The sequence below is a fragment of the Paroedura picta genome, chromosome 8, assembly GCF_049243985.1.
Source record: "Paroedura picta isolate Pp20150507F chromosome 8, Ppicta_v3.0, whole genome shotgun sequence".
NCBI classification, from domain to species: Eukaryota; Metazoa; Chordata; class Lepidosauria; order Squamata; family Gekkonidae; genus Paroedura; species Paroedura picta.
The window spans coordinates 92174762-92191618 of NC_135376.1; positions in this window are offsets into that span (position 1 = coordinate 92174762).

Genomic DNA, 16857 nt, shown 5'->3' on the forward strand with positions numbered 1-16857 from the left:
AGTGTAAGAAAATCTCCAGCTAGAAACTGGAAACCTATGAAATGACATCACAAAAGACTCATCTATATTGCCCCGGAGAGAAGGGGATGCCTGCTATTGGCTAGGGGTATATCAGAACACACTAGAAGTCAGAGTGTAAGAAAACCTCCAGCTAGAAACTGGAAAACTATGAAATGACATCACAAAGCACACATCTATGTTGCCCCGGAGAGAAGGGAATTCCTGCTATGGGCTTGGGGTATATCAGAAAACACTAGAAGTCATAGTGTAAGCAAACCTCCAGCTAGAAACTGGAGACCTATGAAATGACATCACAACGCCCTCGCCTACGTTGCCCCGGAGAGAAGGGGATGCCTGCTATGGGCTAGTGGTATATCAGAACACACTAGTAGTCAGAGTGTAAGAAAACCTCCAGCTAGAAACTGGAGACATATGAAATGACATCACAAAGCGCTCGCCTACGTTGCCACAGAGAGAAGGGGATGCCTGCTATGGATTTGGGGTATATCAGAACACACTAGTAGTCAGAGTGTAAGAAAACCTCTAGCTAGAAACTGGAGACCTATGAAATGACATCACAAAGCCCTCACCTACGTTGCCACAGAGAGAAGGGGATGCCTGCTATGGGCTTGGGGTATATCAGAAGACACTAGAAATCAGAGTGTAAGAAAACCTCCAGCTATAAACTGGAAACATATGAAATGACATCACAAAGCACTCACCTATGTTGCCCCGGAGACTAGGGGATGCCTGCTATCGGCTTGGGGTATATCAATACACTCTAGAAGTCAGAGGGTAAGAAAACCTCCAGCTATAAACTGGAAACATATGAAATGACATCACAAAGCACTCACCTATGTTGCCCCGGAGAGAAGGGGATGCCTGCTATGGGCTTGGGGTATATCAGAACACACTAGAAGTCAGAGGGTTAGAAAACCTCCAGCTATAAATTGGAAACCTATGAAATGACATCACAAAGCAGTCACCTATGTTGGCCCGGAGACAAGGGGATGCCTGCTATCGGCTTGGGGTATATCAATACACTCTAGAAGTCAGAGGGTAAGAAAACCTCCAGCTAGAATCTGGAGACCTATAAAATGACATCACAAAGCACTCACCTATGTTGCCCCAGAGAGAAGGGGATGCGTGCTATGGGCTTGCGGTATATCAGAACACACTAGAAGTCAGAGTGTAAGAAAACCTCCAGCTAGAAACTGGAGACATATGAAATGACATCACAAAGCGCTCGCCTACGTTGCCACAGAGAGAAGGGGATGCCTGCTATGGATTTGGGGTATATCAGAACACACTAGTAGTCAGAGTGTAAGAAAACCTCTTGCTAGAAACTGGAGACCTATGAAATGACATCACAAAGCCCTCACCTACGTTGCCACAGAGAGAAGGGGATGCCTGCTATGGGCTTGGGGTATATCAGAAGACACTAGAAATCAGAGTGTAAGAAAACCTCCAGCTATAAACTGGAGACCTATAAAATGACATCACAAAGCACTCACCTATGTTGCCCCAGAGAGAAGGGGATGCGTGCTATGGGCTTGGGGTATATCAGAACACACTAGAAGTCAGAGTGTAAGAAAACCTCCAGCTAGAAACTGGAAACCTATGAAATGACATCACAAAGCGCTCGCCTAAGTTGCCCCGGAGAGAAGGGGATGCCTGCTATGGGCTAGGGGTATATCAGAACACACTAGAAGTCAGAATGTAAGAAAACCTCCAGCTAGAAACTGGAGACCTATGAAATGACATCACAAAGCCCTCACCTACGTTGCCACAGAGAGAAGGGGATGCCTGCTATGGGCTTGGGGTATATCAGAAGACACTAGAAATCAGAGTGTAAGAAAACCTCCAGCTAGAAACTGGAAACCTATGAAATGACATCACAAAGCGCTCGCCTACGTTGCCACAGAGAGAAGGGGATGCCTGCTATGGGCTTGGGGTATTCAGAACACACTAGTAGTCAGAGTGTAAGAAAATCTCCAGCTAGAAACTGGAAACCTATGAAATGACATCACAAAAGACTCATCTATGTTGCCCCGGAGAGAAGGTGGTGCCTGCTATGGGCTTGGGGTACATCAGAACACAGTAGAAGTCAGAGTGTAAGAAAACCTCAAGCTAGAAACTAGAAACCTATGAAATGACATCACAAAGCGCTCACCTCAGATGCCCCGGAGAGAAGGGGATGCCTGCTATGGGCTAGGGGTATATCAGAACACACTAGAATTCAGAGTGTAAGAAAACCTCCAGCTAGAAACTGGAAACCTATGAAATGACATCACGAAGAACTATCCTATGTTGCCCCGGAGAGAAGGGGATGCCTGCTATGGGCTAGGGGTATATCAGAACACACTAGTAGTCAGAGTGTAAGAAAACCTCCAGCTAGAAACTGGAGACCTATGAAATGACATCACAAAGCGCTCGCCTACGTTGCCACAGAGAGAAGGGGATGCCTGCTATGGGCTTGGGGTATTCAGAACACACTAGTAGTCAGAGTGTAAGAAAACCTGCAGAAAGAATCTGGAGACCTATGAAATGAGGTCACAAAGCACTCACCTCTTTTGCCCCGAAGAGAAGTGGATGCCTGCTATGGGCTTTGGGTATTCACAACACACTAGAAGTCAGAGTGTAAGAAAACCTGCAGCTAGAATCTGGAAACCTATGAAATGACATCACAAAGGACTCATCTATGTTGCCCTGGAGAGAAGGGGTTGAAAGATATTGGCTTGGGGTACATCAGAACACATTAGTAGTCAGAGTGTAAGAAAATCTCCAGCTAGAAACTGGAAACCTATGAAATGACATCACAAAAGACTCATCTATGTTGCCCCAGAGAGAAGGGGATGCCTGCTATGGACTTGGGGTATATCAGAACACACTAGTAGTCAGAGTGTAAGAAATCCTCCGGCTAGGAACTGGAAACCTATGAAATGACATCACAAAGCGCTGTCGTGGTTCGGTCCTTGGTGGCTTGGGAACCAGACCGAACCCCGCCATCAGAGGCGCCCGCGATCACGGAGGCAGGGCATGGTGATCACAGGCAAGCCGGCAGCTGGGCGCCCCACCCGATCGTTGAGGTGGCAATGGCCGCTAAAGAACCTCAATGTCCCCCTCCACCTTTTGACAAGGGCCCGGAGATGGCCCTTTGTTCCAGGAAAATGGGCCATCGGGAACCCCGGAAAACCTCGCATATGTGCATGAGTCATGATTGTATCAGCATGTTCCCTCCGGAAGTACTGGGTGGGGCAATACAGCCAAAGGAGGTGGGTTTTGTATAAAAGAGAGCTTCCACCTGGAGTTCGGTGGAAGCTCTTACTCCATACCAGCGGACTCCACGTTGCTGAAATAAAGCTTGTTCCTGTTGTATCGTCCACCCGGCCTGGCGTGACGTTTTCTTCAAGGGGCACCCTGTTTTTTCAGTTAGCAAGCGGGTTCCCGACATCGTAAGAGCTTCCCCCCGAACTCCAGGGTCGGCATCGCATCCGAGCGCTTATCGGGACGGATCCAGAGATGGCGTTTTCAAGCAACGAGGCGTTCTCGACCCCCACGAACCCCGGGAACATGGGTTTAATGTCCCCGGGAGATTTCCTCCGAAAATCGGGGGGCCAGGACCAGCTGTCCGGGACCCCGAGACCCTCGGCAGCGGCGGCCAAGGGAAGGCGCCGGGCCATGGGGTTCCCAAGCACGGCGGGGAGCGCGCCGAGGTCTGGGGGGTTGGCCCCAACCTGGGACACCCAGCTGAGGCAGGCGCTTCGCCCGGTAAGACCTGAGGAATCCCTAGAGGACCTGCGGCGGGCCATGGCGGACTTGGCCAGGCGCTTGCAGGCAGCTGAAGCCCGTGAGCAAGCTCGGGCCGGGCCCGGAGGGACTGGTAATACAACGGCGGAGGGGATCGCGTCGAGTGAGGACGCCTCCAGCGACGAGGACGAGCCCGGCACTGGTGAGCGGGCCCCGGACCCCGACCCGGAGCAGTTTTCAGTCCCGAGTAGGCGAGACGGCCAGCGGAGAGGCGAGACAGCAGAGGATCTCGGGGGAGCAGGTGAGCCGACGGGGCGGCGAGAGCCGGACCAACGCAGGAGCGACGTGCAAGGCAGGGAGCGGCACGGCGTCATTGGGCAAGTTGGTAGCCGGTGGAGCGGAGCAGGACGAGACGGCGGACGCCGAGAATCCCGGATCCGGAGGGGGTCGGACTACTCTCCAAAACGTTCCCCCCCAGAGCTTAAGGCGCGTTTCGACGGGACGCCGGACGACCTCCCGCAGTTCCTCCTCCACGCGCTGACGCATGCCCGGAGGTATGGAGACCGGTATGAGGACTCCGAGGACTTGGTCTGGGGGGTGGCCTCGTGTCTCCAGGGCAAGGCGGGTCAGTGGTACCTGGGGTTGGCCGAGCGCGGCGACCCGGCAACTCAGGACCTGCAGGACTTCGTGGTCGCGCTCCGCCGACGATTCCAGGACCCCCAGGCTGAGGACAAGGCAAAGAGTCGGATCAAGGGACTTCGACAGGGTACTAGGGGGGTTATGGACTATATAGACATTTTCCGGAGGGAAGCAGGCAAGGTGTTCTCCTGGAACGAGGAGACCCAAATCGAGTACTTCCGGGAGGGCCTTAACCCGAAGCTCAGGGAATGGGCCGTGATCAAGGGGACGGAAGAAGATCTGTCTACACTGGAGGGGTGGTGTTTCGTGGTCGCCAAGCTGGAAGCCAGCCTGGGTTGGGCCGCCGCACCCCCCCGGGAGGCCAAAGGCGGGTCAGCCGAGGCGCCAAGACCGGGCCCCGACAACTCTCGCCCCAAACGACCCCCGAACCCCGAGCGGGAAAGGAGACGCCGGGAAGGACTGTGCCTGAAATGCGGGGGGTCAGGACATTTCGCAGCAGCGTGCCAACGGCAAGGGGGGGAGGACCGCGGGCTCTCCCAGGGGGGAGGTGCGACACGCCCCCAGCAGGCACGCCGGGCGGAGGACCTCCGCAACGAACCGGGAAGCGTCCAGGCGACGGGAAACGGCCAGGACCTGCTGTAGACGGCGCCGGGCAGCAGGTCCCGCGGTGCGAGGGAAAACCCCTACAGCATGAGGCGCGACCTCCGAACGTGGTAATTTTAGAGCTCCGGAACCCGGAGAACGGACTAAGTTGGGTGGGGGAGGCTCTTTTGGACTCTGGATGCGACCACAGCATGGTCCACCCCCAGATAGCCCGGGCTTTGGGGCTACCGAAGCGCATTCGGAAGGTTCCCCTGGTTTTCGTCCAGATGGACGGCAGCCCGATACAGGGGGGACCTTTCGGGGAGGAGGTGGGTCCTATCGCCATCCACATAGGGGACCACCAAGAGCTGCGGTGGCTGATCCAGGTCCCCGTAGCGGGATATCGGGCGGTGTTGGGCCTGGATTGGCTGAAGGAACACAACCCCGTGGTGGACTGGCGGGCGGGGACCCTGAAGTTCGACTTGACGGTGGGTGCACGGCATCGGGTCCCCCGCGAGAATTCCAGCCACAAGAGGACGGCGGCGCGTCCCAGGGGAGCGGCGGCGGCGCAGCAGGAGAAACCAGAGCCCGAGGTCCCGCCAGAGTACCGAGACCTCGCAGCCGTTTTCAGCGAGCGGGAAGCGGACGAGCTACCCCCACACCGCCGCACGGACTGCGCTATCAACATCCCAGAGGGGGCGGTACTGCCCAAAGGGCGCATCTACAAAATGAGTGAGGGTGAGCTCAAGGACCTCCGGGAGTTTTTGGAAAAAAATCTGGCCCGAGGTTTCATCCGGCCCGCTTCCAGTCCCATGGGAGCTCCAGTCTTGTTCGTCCGGAAAAAGGATGGGTCCCGACGGCTGTGCCAGGACTACCGGGGCCTCAACGCCATCGCAGCGGGGAACGCTTACCCCCTCCCGCTGATCCCGGATTTGCTGGCCCGGCTGGGCAAAGGGACTCTGTTCACTAAGCTGGACCTAAGGGAGGCGTACTACCGGGTACGCATCCGGGAGGGGGATGAGTGGAAAACGGCGTTTAACTGTCAATTGGGACAATTCGAATTTAAAGTGATGCCGTTCGGTTTAAGCGGGGCACCTGGGGTTTTCATGAGTCTAATTAATGAGGTGTTGCAGGACCTTCTGTTTCAGGGGGTGGTTGTTTATTTGGATGACGTCCTGATCTACAGCCAAGATCCCCAAGAGCACGTGACCCTGGTGAGGGAGGTGTTAAAGCGCCTGCTGGCAAACCACCTATACGTGAAGCTGGCTAAGTGCGAATTCCACCGTCCCTCCCTGGACTATTTGGGCTACCGCATCTCAGCCCAGGGCATAGCTATGGACCCCGAGAAGGTGCAGGCGGTGCTGGACTGGGAAAGGCCCCGCACCCGGAAACAGCTACAAAGCTTCCTGGGGTTTGCTAATTTTTTTAGAGGCTTCATCCCCAGATACTCCTCCGTAGTGGCTCCCCTCACGGACTTGCTAGGTACCAAGGGGAGAGGTCCTCGCGCCACACGGCCCAGCGCAGCGCTCGGCTGGAATGAGAAATCGGAGGCAGCGTTCCTGGCCCTCAAGCAAGCTTTCGCGTCTGAGCCCACGCTACTGCACGTCGACCCAACCCAGCCGATGGTGGTACAAGTCGACGCCAGCGACGCAGCAGCCGGGGCGGTTCTCCTGCAGCGAGACCAGGCGGGACAGCTGAGGCCGGCGGCCTACCTCTCACGAAAATTCGCCGAAACGGAGCGGAACTGGTCTACCTGGGAGAAGGAGGCGTTTGCGATTAAGTTCGCCCTCACCGAATGGCGGCATTGGCTGGAGGAAACAGAGGAGCCGTTCGAGGTCTGGACAGATCACAAGAATCTGGAGGCGCTCCGGCAACCGCGATCCCTGAACGCCAAGCAGATGAGGTGGGCGGAGTTCTTTTCGCGGTACAATTTCAAGCTGGGTCACATCCCCGGCAAAGAGAATTTCCTCGCGGACGCCCTCTCCCGGCTGCCGCATCATGGGGAGGGGTACGCTCCCTGCACCAGGTCTGTGTTCGGTGAGGAGCAGCTGGGACGGGGGGTCGTCACTAGGCGTCGGGCCCGGGGGGAATGGGAGCCCGACCCGGCGACCGCCCCGCTCCGAGACCGCCTAGTGGCAGCCTACGGGACAGACGAGGAGCTGGCTGAGCTCCGGGACTCTTTGATTTTGGACTCCGGTCTCTGGCGGAGGGGGGAGGCTGTCTACGTCCCGGAAGGGCTACGACGGGAAGCCCTCAGCCTCTGCCACGATGCTAAGACCGCCGGGCACTTCGGTTTCGTAAAATCCTGGAAGTTGGCCCGGCGGCGGTTTTGGTGGCCCAGTCTGCGGCGGGACACAAAAGCTTACGTCAGTGGTTGTCCTGTCTGCCTGACCTGCAAGCCGGGGGTTGGCAAGCCGAAAGGGCTGCTGCACCCGCTCGAGGTCCCGACCCGGCCGTGGTCAGTGATCTCCATGGACTTTATAACGGACTTGCCTCCCAGCAAGGGGAAAACGGTGATCTGGGTGGTGGTAGATCTATTTTCCAAACAGGCCCACTTCATTCCTTGCGCCAGTGTCCCCAGTGCTTCACAGTTGGCTCGGATGTTCCTGGATCACGTGTTCCGACTGCACGGGCTGCCGGACAAGGTGATTTCCGATCGGGGCTCACAATTCGTGTCCCGGTTTTGGCAAGCTTTCCTGCGCCTGTTAGACATCGAGCAAGGGCTGAGCTCCGCTTACCACCCCCAGACGGACGGGCAGACCGAGCGGGTTAATCAAGTACTGGAGCAGTACTTGCGGTGTTTCGGTTCCTATCATCAAGACACCTGGGTGCCCCTGCTCCCCCTGGCCGAGTTCGCGTACAACAACGCAGACCACAGCAGCACGGAGATGTCGCCTTTTGCCGTCGTCTACGGGACAGACCTGAGACACTTCCCGGAGCTTGGAGAGGTCCCCGCCCGGGAATCGGCCGACCTTCGCGAGTGGGGGAAGCGTGCCGGGAGCTGCTGGAAGTCGCTGCAGGAGCAGCTCCACAAAGTCAAGGCAGCGCAGAAAGAGGACGCCGACCGGAAGAGACGACCAGCTGAGGAGATCCGACCGGGGGATCGAGTTTACCTTTCCACCCGGAACCTCCGGTTGAATTTGCCCAGCAAGAAGCTAGGCCCTCGGTTTTTGGGGCCTTTCGAGGTCTTGGCCCCGATCAACGAAGTTTCGGTCAAGCTCAAGCTCCCCAAGAACCTCCGGCACATCCATCCCGTCTTTCACGTGAGCCTTCTAAAAAAAACTCCGGACGGTGACGTTTGGCACCCCGTGTTTTCCCCGCCAGCGCCCGAGGTCCTGCCGGGGGGGGGGAGCACCACGAGGTGGCGGATATCCTGGACACTAGACTCCACAGGGGGAAGTTGCAGTACCTCGTGGAATGGAAGGACTTCGCTTTGGGGGACCGGGAATGGGTCTGGGCAGCGGACGTCCTTGCGCCCCGACTCACTGAACGTTTCCACAAGCGGTATCCTGGCCGTCCCGGGGGGTTGGAGAATGGACCTTTGGGGGGGCAGAATGTCGTGGTTCGGTCCTTGGTGGCTTGGGAACCAGACCGAACCCCGCCATCAGAGGCGCCCGCGATCACGGAGGCAGGGCATGGTGATCACAGGCAAGCCGGCAGCTGGGCGCCCCACCCGATCGTTGAGGTGGCAATGGCCGCTAAAGAACCTCAATGTCCCCCTCCACCTTTTGACAAGGGCCCGGAGATGGCCCTTTGTTCCAGGAAAATGGGCCATCGGGAACCCCGGAAAACCTCGCATATGTGCATGAGTCATGATTGTATCAGCATGTTCCCTCCGGAAGTACTGGGTGGGGCAATACAGCCAAAGGAGGTGGGTTTTGTATAAAAGAGAGCTTCCACCTGGAGTTCGGTGGAAGCTCTTACTCCATACCAGCGGACTCCACGTTGCTGAAATAAAGCTTCTTCCTGTTGTATCGTCCACCCGGCCTGGCGTGACGTTTTCTTCAAGGGGCACCCTGTTTTTTCAGTTAGCAAGCGGGTTCCCGACAAGCGCTCACCTCAGTTGCCCCGGAGAGAAGCGGATGCCTGCTATGGGCTAGGGGTATATCAGAACACACTAGAATTCAGAGTGTAAGAAAACCTCCAGCTAGAAACTAGAGACCTATGAAATGACATCACAAGGTGCTCGCCTACGCTGCCCCGGAGAGAAGGGGATGCCTGTTATGGGCTAGGGGTATATCAGAACACACTAGTAGTCAGAGTGTAAGAAAACCTCCAGGTAGAAACTGGAGACCTATGAAATGACATCACAAAGTGCTCGCCTACGTTGCCCCGGAGAGAAGGGGATGCCTGCTATGGGCTAGGGGTATATCAGAACACACTAGTAGTCAGAGTGTAAGAAAACATCCAGCTAGAAACTTGAGAACTATGAAACGACATCACAAAGCGCTCGCCTACGTTGCCACAGAGAGAAGGGGATGCCTGCTATGGGCTTGGGGTATTCAGAACACACTTGTAGTCAGAGTGTAAGAAAACCTGCAGCTAGAATCTGGAGACCTATGAAATGACATCACAAAAGACTCATGTATGTTGCCCCGGAGAGAAGGGGGAGCCTGCTATGGGCTTGGGGTACATCAGAACACAGTAGATGTCAGAGTGTAAGAAAACCTCCAGATAGAAACTGGAAACCTATGAAATGACATCACAAAGCGCTCGCCTCTGTTGCCCCGGAGAGAAGGGAATGCCTGCTATGGGCTAGGGGTATATCAGAACACACTAGAATTCAGAGTGTAAGAAAACCTCCAGCTAGAAACTGTAAACCTATGAAATGACATCACGAAGCACTAACCTATGTTGCCCCGGAGAGAAGGGGATGCCTGCTATGGGCTAGGGGTATATCAGAACACACTAGTAGTCAGAGTGTAAGAAAACCTCCAGCTAGAAACTGGAGACCTATGAAATGACATCACAAAGCGCTCGCCTACGTTGCCACAGTCAGAAGGGGATGCCTGCTATGGGCTTGGGGTATTCAGAACACACTAGTATTCAGAGTGTAAGAAACCCTGCAGAAAGAATCTAGAGACCTATGAAATGAGGTCACAAAGCACTCACCTCTTTTGCCCCGAAGAGAAGTGGATGCCTGATATGGGATTGGGATATTCAGAACACACTAGAAGTCAGAGTGTAAGAAAACCTGCAGCTAGAATCTGGAAACCTATGAAATGACATCACAAAGGACTCATCTATGTTGCCCTGGAGAGAAGGGGTTGAAAGATATTGGCTTGGGGTACATCAGAACACATTAGTAGTCAGAGTGTAAGACAATCTCCAGCTAGAAACTGGAAACCTATGAAATGACATCACAAAAGACTCATCTATGTTGCCCCGGAGAGAAGGGGATGCCTGCTATGGGCTTGGGGTACAACAGAACACAGTAGAAGTCAGAGTGTAAGAAAACCTCCAGCTAGAAACTGGAAACCTATGAAATGACATCACAAAGCACTCACCTATGTTGCCCCGGAGAGAAGGGGATGCCTGCTTTGGGTATATCAGAACACACTAGAAGTCAGAGTGTAAGAAAACCTCCAGCTAGAAACTAGAGACATATGAAATGACATCACAAGGTGCTCGCCTACGCTGCCCCGGAGAGAAGAGGATGCCTGTTATGGGCTAGGGGTATATCAGAACACACTAGTAGTCAGAGTGTAAGAAAACCTCCAGCTAGAAACTGGAGACCTATGAAATGACATCACAAAGTGCTCGCCTACGTTGCCCCGGAGAGAAGGGGATGCCTGCTATGGGCTAGGGGTATATCAGAACACACTAGTAGTCAGAGTGTAAGAAAACATCCAGCTAGAAACTTGAGAACTATGAAACGACATCACAAAGCGCTCGCATACGTTGCCACAGAGAGAAGGGGATGCCTGCTATGGGCTTGGGGTATTCAGAACACACTTGTAGTCAGAGTGTAAGAAAACCTGCAGCTAGAATCTGGAGACCTATGAAATGACATCACAAAAGACTCATGTATGTTGCCCCGGAGAGAAGGGGGTGCCTGCTATGGGCTTGGGGTGCATCAGAACACAGTAGAAGTCAGAGTGTAAGAAAATCTACAGCTAGAAATTGGAAACCTATGGAATGACATCACAAACCACTCGCCTCAGTTGCCCCGGAGAGAAGGGGGTGCCTGCTATGGGCTTGGGGTATATCAGAACACACTAGAATTCAGAGTGTAAGAAAACCTCCAGCTAGAAACTGGAGACCTATGAAATGACATCACAAAGCGCTCGCCTACGTTGCCACAGTCAGAAGGGGATGCCTGCTATGGGCTTGGGGTATTCAGAACACACTAGTATTCAGAGTGTAAGAAAACCTGCAGAAAGAATCAGGAGACCTATGAAATGAGGTCACAAAGCACTCACCTCTTTTGCCCCGAAGAGAAGTGGATGCCTGCTATGGGATTGTGATATTCAGAACACACTAGAAGTCAGAGTGTAAGAAATTCTCCAGCTAGAAACTGGAAACCTATGAAATGACATCACAAAAGACTCATCTATGTTGCCCCAGAGAGAAGGGGATGCCAGCTATGGGCTTGGGGTACAACAGAACACAGTAGAAGTCAGAGTGTAAGAAAATCTCCAGCTAGAAACTGGAAACCTATGAAATGACATCACAAAGCACTCACCTATGTTGCCCCAGAGAGAAGGGGATGCCTGCTATGGGCTAGTGGTATATCAGAACACACTAGTAGTCAGAGTGTAAGAAAACCTCCAGCTAGAAACTAGAGAACTATGAAATGACATCACAAAGCGCTCGCCTACGTTGCCAGAGAGAGAAGGGGATGCCTGCTATGGGCTTTGGGTATTCAGAACACACTAGTAGTCACAGTGTAAGAAACCCTGCAGCAAGAATCTGGAGACCTATGAAATGAGGTCACAAAGCAATCACCTCTTTTGCCCCGAAGAGAAGTGGATGCCTGCTATTGGATTGGGATATTCAGAACACACTAGAAGTCAGAGTGTAAGAAAACCTGCAGCTAGAATCTGGAAACCTATGAAATGACATCACAAAGGACTCATCTATGTTGCCCCGGAGAGAAGGGGATGCCTGCTATGGGCTTGGGGTACATCAGAACACAGTAGAAGTCAGAGTGTAAGAAAATCTACAGCTAGAAACTGGAAACCTATAGAATGACATCACAAAGCGCTCGCCTCAGTTGGCTCGGAGAGAAGGGGATGCCTGCTATGGGCTAGGGGTATATCAGAACACACTAGAATTCAGAGTGTAAGAAAACCTCCAGCTAGAAACTGGAAACCTATGAAATGACATCACAAAGCACTCACCTATGTTGCCCCGGAGAGAAGGGGATGCCTGCTATGGGCTAGGGGTATATCAGAACACACTAGTAGTCAGAGTGTAAGAAAACCTGCAGAAAGAATTTGGAGACCTATGAAATGAGGTCACAAAGCACTCACCTGTTTTGCCCCGAAGAGAAGTGGATGCCTGCTATGGGATTGGGATATTCAGAACACACTAGAAGTCAGAGTGTAAGAAAACCTGCAGCTAGAATCTGGATCATGGCAGCCGGCCCTCTCAATTCCTGGCAAATAGATGGGGAAGAAATGGAGATAGTGACAGATTTTATTTTCCTCGGCTCCAAGATCACTGCAGATGGGGACTGCAGCAAAGAAATTAAAAGACGCTTGCTCCTAGGGAGGAAAGCTATGGCAAATCTAGACAGCATCCTAAAAAGCAGAGACATCACCCTACCAACAAAAGTGCGTTTAGTCAAGGCTATGGTATTCCCAGTTGCAATGTATGGCTGCGAAAGTTGGACCATAAGGAAGGCCGAGCGTCAAAGAATTGAGGCTTTTGAACTCTGGAGCTGGAGAAGACTCTTGCGAGTCCCTTGGACTGCAAGGCGAACAAACCGGTCAGTCCTAGAGGAGATCAGCCCTGACTGCTCTTTAGAAGGCCAGATCCTGAAGATGAAACTCAAATACTTTGGCCACCTCATGAGAAGGAAGGACTCCCTGGAGAAGAGCCTAATGCTGGGAGTGATCGAGGGCAAAAGAAGAAGGGGACGACAGAGAATGAGGTGGATGGATGGAGTCACTGAAGCAGTAGGTGCAAACTTAAAAGGACTCCAGGGAATGGTAGAGGACAGGAAGGCCTGGAGGATCATTGTCCATGGGGTCGCGATGGGTCGGACACGACATCGCACATAACAACAACAAAGAATCTGGAAAACTACGAAATGACATCACAAAGGACTCATCTATGTTGCCCTGGAGAGAAGGGCTTGACTGATATTGGCTTGGGGTACATCAGAACACACTAGTAGTCAGAGTGTAAGAAATTCTCCAGCTAGAAACTGGAAACCTATGAAATGACATCACAAAAGACTCATCTATGTTGCCCCGGAGAGAAGGGGGTGCCTGCTATGGGCTTGGGGTACATCAGAACACAGTAGAAGTCAGAGTGTAAGAAAATCTACAGCTAGAAACTGGAAACCTATGGAATGACATCACAAAGCGCTCGCCTCAGTTGCCCCGGAGAGAAGGGGATGCCTGCTATAGGCTAGGGGTATATCAGAACACACTAGAATTCAGAGTGTAAGAAAACCTCCAGCTAGAAACTGGAAACCTATGAAATGACATCACAAAGCGCTCGCCTACGTTGCCACAGAGAGAAGGGGATGCCTGCTATGGGCTTGGGGTATTCAGAACACACTAGTAGTCAGAGTGTAAGAAAATCTCCAGCTAGAAACTGGAAACCTATGAAATGACATCACAAAAGACTCATCTATGTTGCCCCGGAGAGAAGGTGGTGCCTGCTATGGGCTTGGGGTACATCAGAACACAGTAGAAGTCAGAGTGTAAGAAAACCTCAAGCTAGAAACTAGAAACCTATGAAATGACATCACAAAGCGCTCACCTCAGTTGCCCCGGAGAGAAGGGGATGCCTGCTATGGGCTAGGGGTATATCAGAACACACTAGAATTCAGAGTGTAAGAAAACCTCCAGCTAGAAACTGGAAACCTATGAAATGACATCACGAAGAACTAACCTATGTTGCCCCGGAGAGAAGGGGATGCCTGCTATGGGCTAGGGGTATATCAGAACACACTAGTAGTCAGAGTGTAAGAAAACCTCCAGCTAGAAACTGGAGACCTATGAAATGACATCACAAAGCGCTCGCCTACGTTGCCACAGAGAGAAGGGGATGCCTGCTATGGGCTTGGGGTATTCAGAACACACTAGTAGTCAGAGTGTAAGAAAACCTGCAGAAAGAATCTGGAGACCTATGAAATGAGGTCACAAAGCACTCACCTCTTTTGCCCCGAAGAGAAGTGGATGCCTGCTATGGGCTTTGGGTATTCACAACACACTAGAAGTCAGAGTGTAAGAAAACCTGCAGCTAGAATCTGGAAACCTATGAAATGACATCACAAAGGACTCATCTATGTTGCCCTGGAGAGAAGGGGTTGAAAGATATTGGCTTGGGGTACATCAGAACACATTAGTAGTCAGAGTGTAAGAAAATCTCCAGCTAGAAACTGGAAACCTATGAAATGACATCACAAAAGACTCATCTATGTTGCCCCAGAGAGAAGGGGATGCCTGCTATGGGCTTGGGGTACAACAGAACACAGTAGAAGTCAGAGTGTAAGAAAATCTCCAGCTAGAAACTGGAAACCTATGAAATGACATCACAAAGCACTCACCTATGTTGCCCCGGAGAGAAGTGGATGCTTGCTATGGGCTAGTGGTATATCAGAACACTCTAGAATTCAGAGTGTAAGAAAACCTCCAGCTAGAAACTGGAAACCTATGAAATGACATCACAAAGCACTCACCTATGTTGCCCCGGAGATAAGGGGATGCCTGCTATGGGCTTGGGGTATATCAGAACACACTAGAAGTCAGAGTGTAAGAAAACCTCCAGCTAGAAACTAGAGACCTATGAAATGACATCACAAGGTGCTCGCCTACGCTGCCCCGGAGAGAAGGGGATGCCTGTTATGGGCTAGGGGTATATCAGAACACACTAGTAGTCAGAGTGTAAGAAAACCTCCAGGTAGAAACTGGAGACCTATGAAATGACATCACAAAGCGCTCGCCTCAGTTGCCCCGGAGAGAAGGGGATGCCTGCTATAGGCTAGGGGTATATCAGAACACACTAGAATTCAGAGTGTAAGAAAACCTCCAGCTAGAAACTGGAAACCTATGAAATGACATCACAAAGCGCTCGCCTACGTTGCCACAGAGAGAAGGGGATGCCTGCTATGGGCTTGGGGTATTCAGAACACACTAGTAGTCAGAGTGTAAGAAAATCTCCAGCTAGAAACTGGAAACCTATGAAATGACATCACAAAAGACTCATCTATGTTGCCCCGGAGAGAAGGTGGTGCCTGCTATGGGCTTGGGGTACATCAGAACACAGTAGAAGTCAGAGTGTAAGAAAACCTCAAGCTAGAAACTAGAAACCTATGAAATGACATCACAAAGCGCTCACCTCAGTTGCCCCGGAGAGAAGGGGATGCCTGCTATGGGCTAGGGGTATATCAGAACACACTAGAATTCAGAGTGTAAGAAAACCTCCAGCTAGAAACTGGAAACCTATGAAATGACATCACGAAGAACTAACCTATGTTGCCCCGGAGAGAAGGGGATGCCTGCTATGGGCTAGGGGTATATCAGAACACACTAGTAGTCAGAGTGTAAGAAAACCTCCAGCTAGAAACTGGAGACCTATGAAATGACATCACAAAGCGCTCGCCTACGTTGCCACAGAGAGAAGGGGATGCCTGCTATGGGCTTGGGGTATTCAGAACACACTAGTAGTCAGAGTGTAAGAAAACCTGCAGAAAGAATCTGGAGACCTATGAAATGAGGTCACAAAGCACTCACCTCTTTTGCCCCGAAGAGAAGTGGATGCCTGCTATGGGCTTTGGGTATTCACAACACACTAGAAGTCAGAGTGTAAGAAAACCTGCAGCTAGAATCTGGAAACCTATGAAATGACATCACAAAGGACTCATCTATGTTGCCCTGGAGAGAAGGGGTTGAAAGATATTGGCTTGGGGTACATCAGAACACATTAGTAGTCAGAGTGTAAGAAAATCTCCAGCTAGAAACTGGAAACCTATGAAATGACATCACAAAAGACTCATCTATGTTGCCCCAGAGAGAAGGGGATGCCTGCTATGGGCTTGGGGTACAACAGAACACAGTAGAAGTCAGAGTGTAAGAAAATCTCCAGCTAGAAACTGGAAACCTATGAAATGACATCACAAAGCACTCACCTATGTTGCCCCGGAGAGAAGTGGATGCTTGCTATGGGCTAGTGGTATATCAGAACACTCTAGAATTCAGAGTGTAAGAAAACCTCCAGCTAGAAACTGGAAACCTATGAAATGACATCACAAAGCACTCACCTATGTTGCCCCGGAGATAAGGGGATGCCTGCTATGGGCTTGGGGTATATCAGAACACACTAGAAGTCAGAGTGTAAGAAAACCTCCAGCTAGAAACTAGAGACCTATGAAATGACATCACAAGGTGCTCGCCTACGCTGCCCCGGAGAGAAGGGGATGCCTGTTATGGGCTAGGGGTATATCAGAACACACTAGTAGTCAGAGTGTAAGAAAACCTCCAGGTAGAAACTGGAGACCTATGAAATGACATCACAAAGTGCTCGCCTACGTTGCCCCGGAGAGAAGGGGATGCCTGCTATGGGCTAGGGGTATATCAGAACACACTAGTAGTCAGAGTGTAAGAAAACATCCAGCTAGAAACTTGAGAACTATGAAACGACATCACAAAGCGCTCGCCTACGTTGCCACAGAGAGAAGGGGATGCCTGCTATGGGCTTGGGGTATTC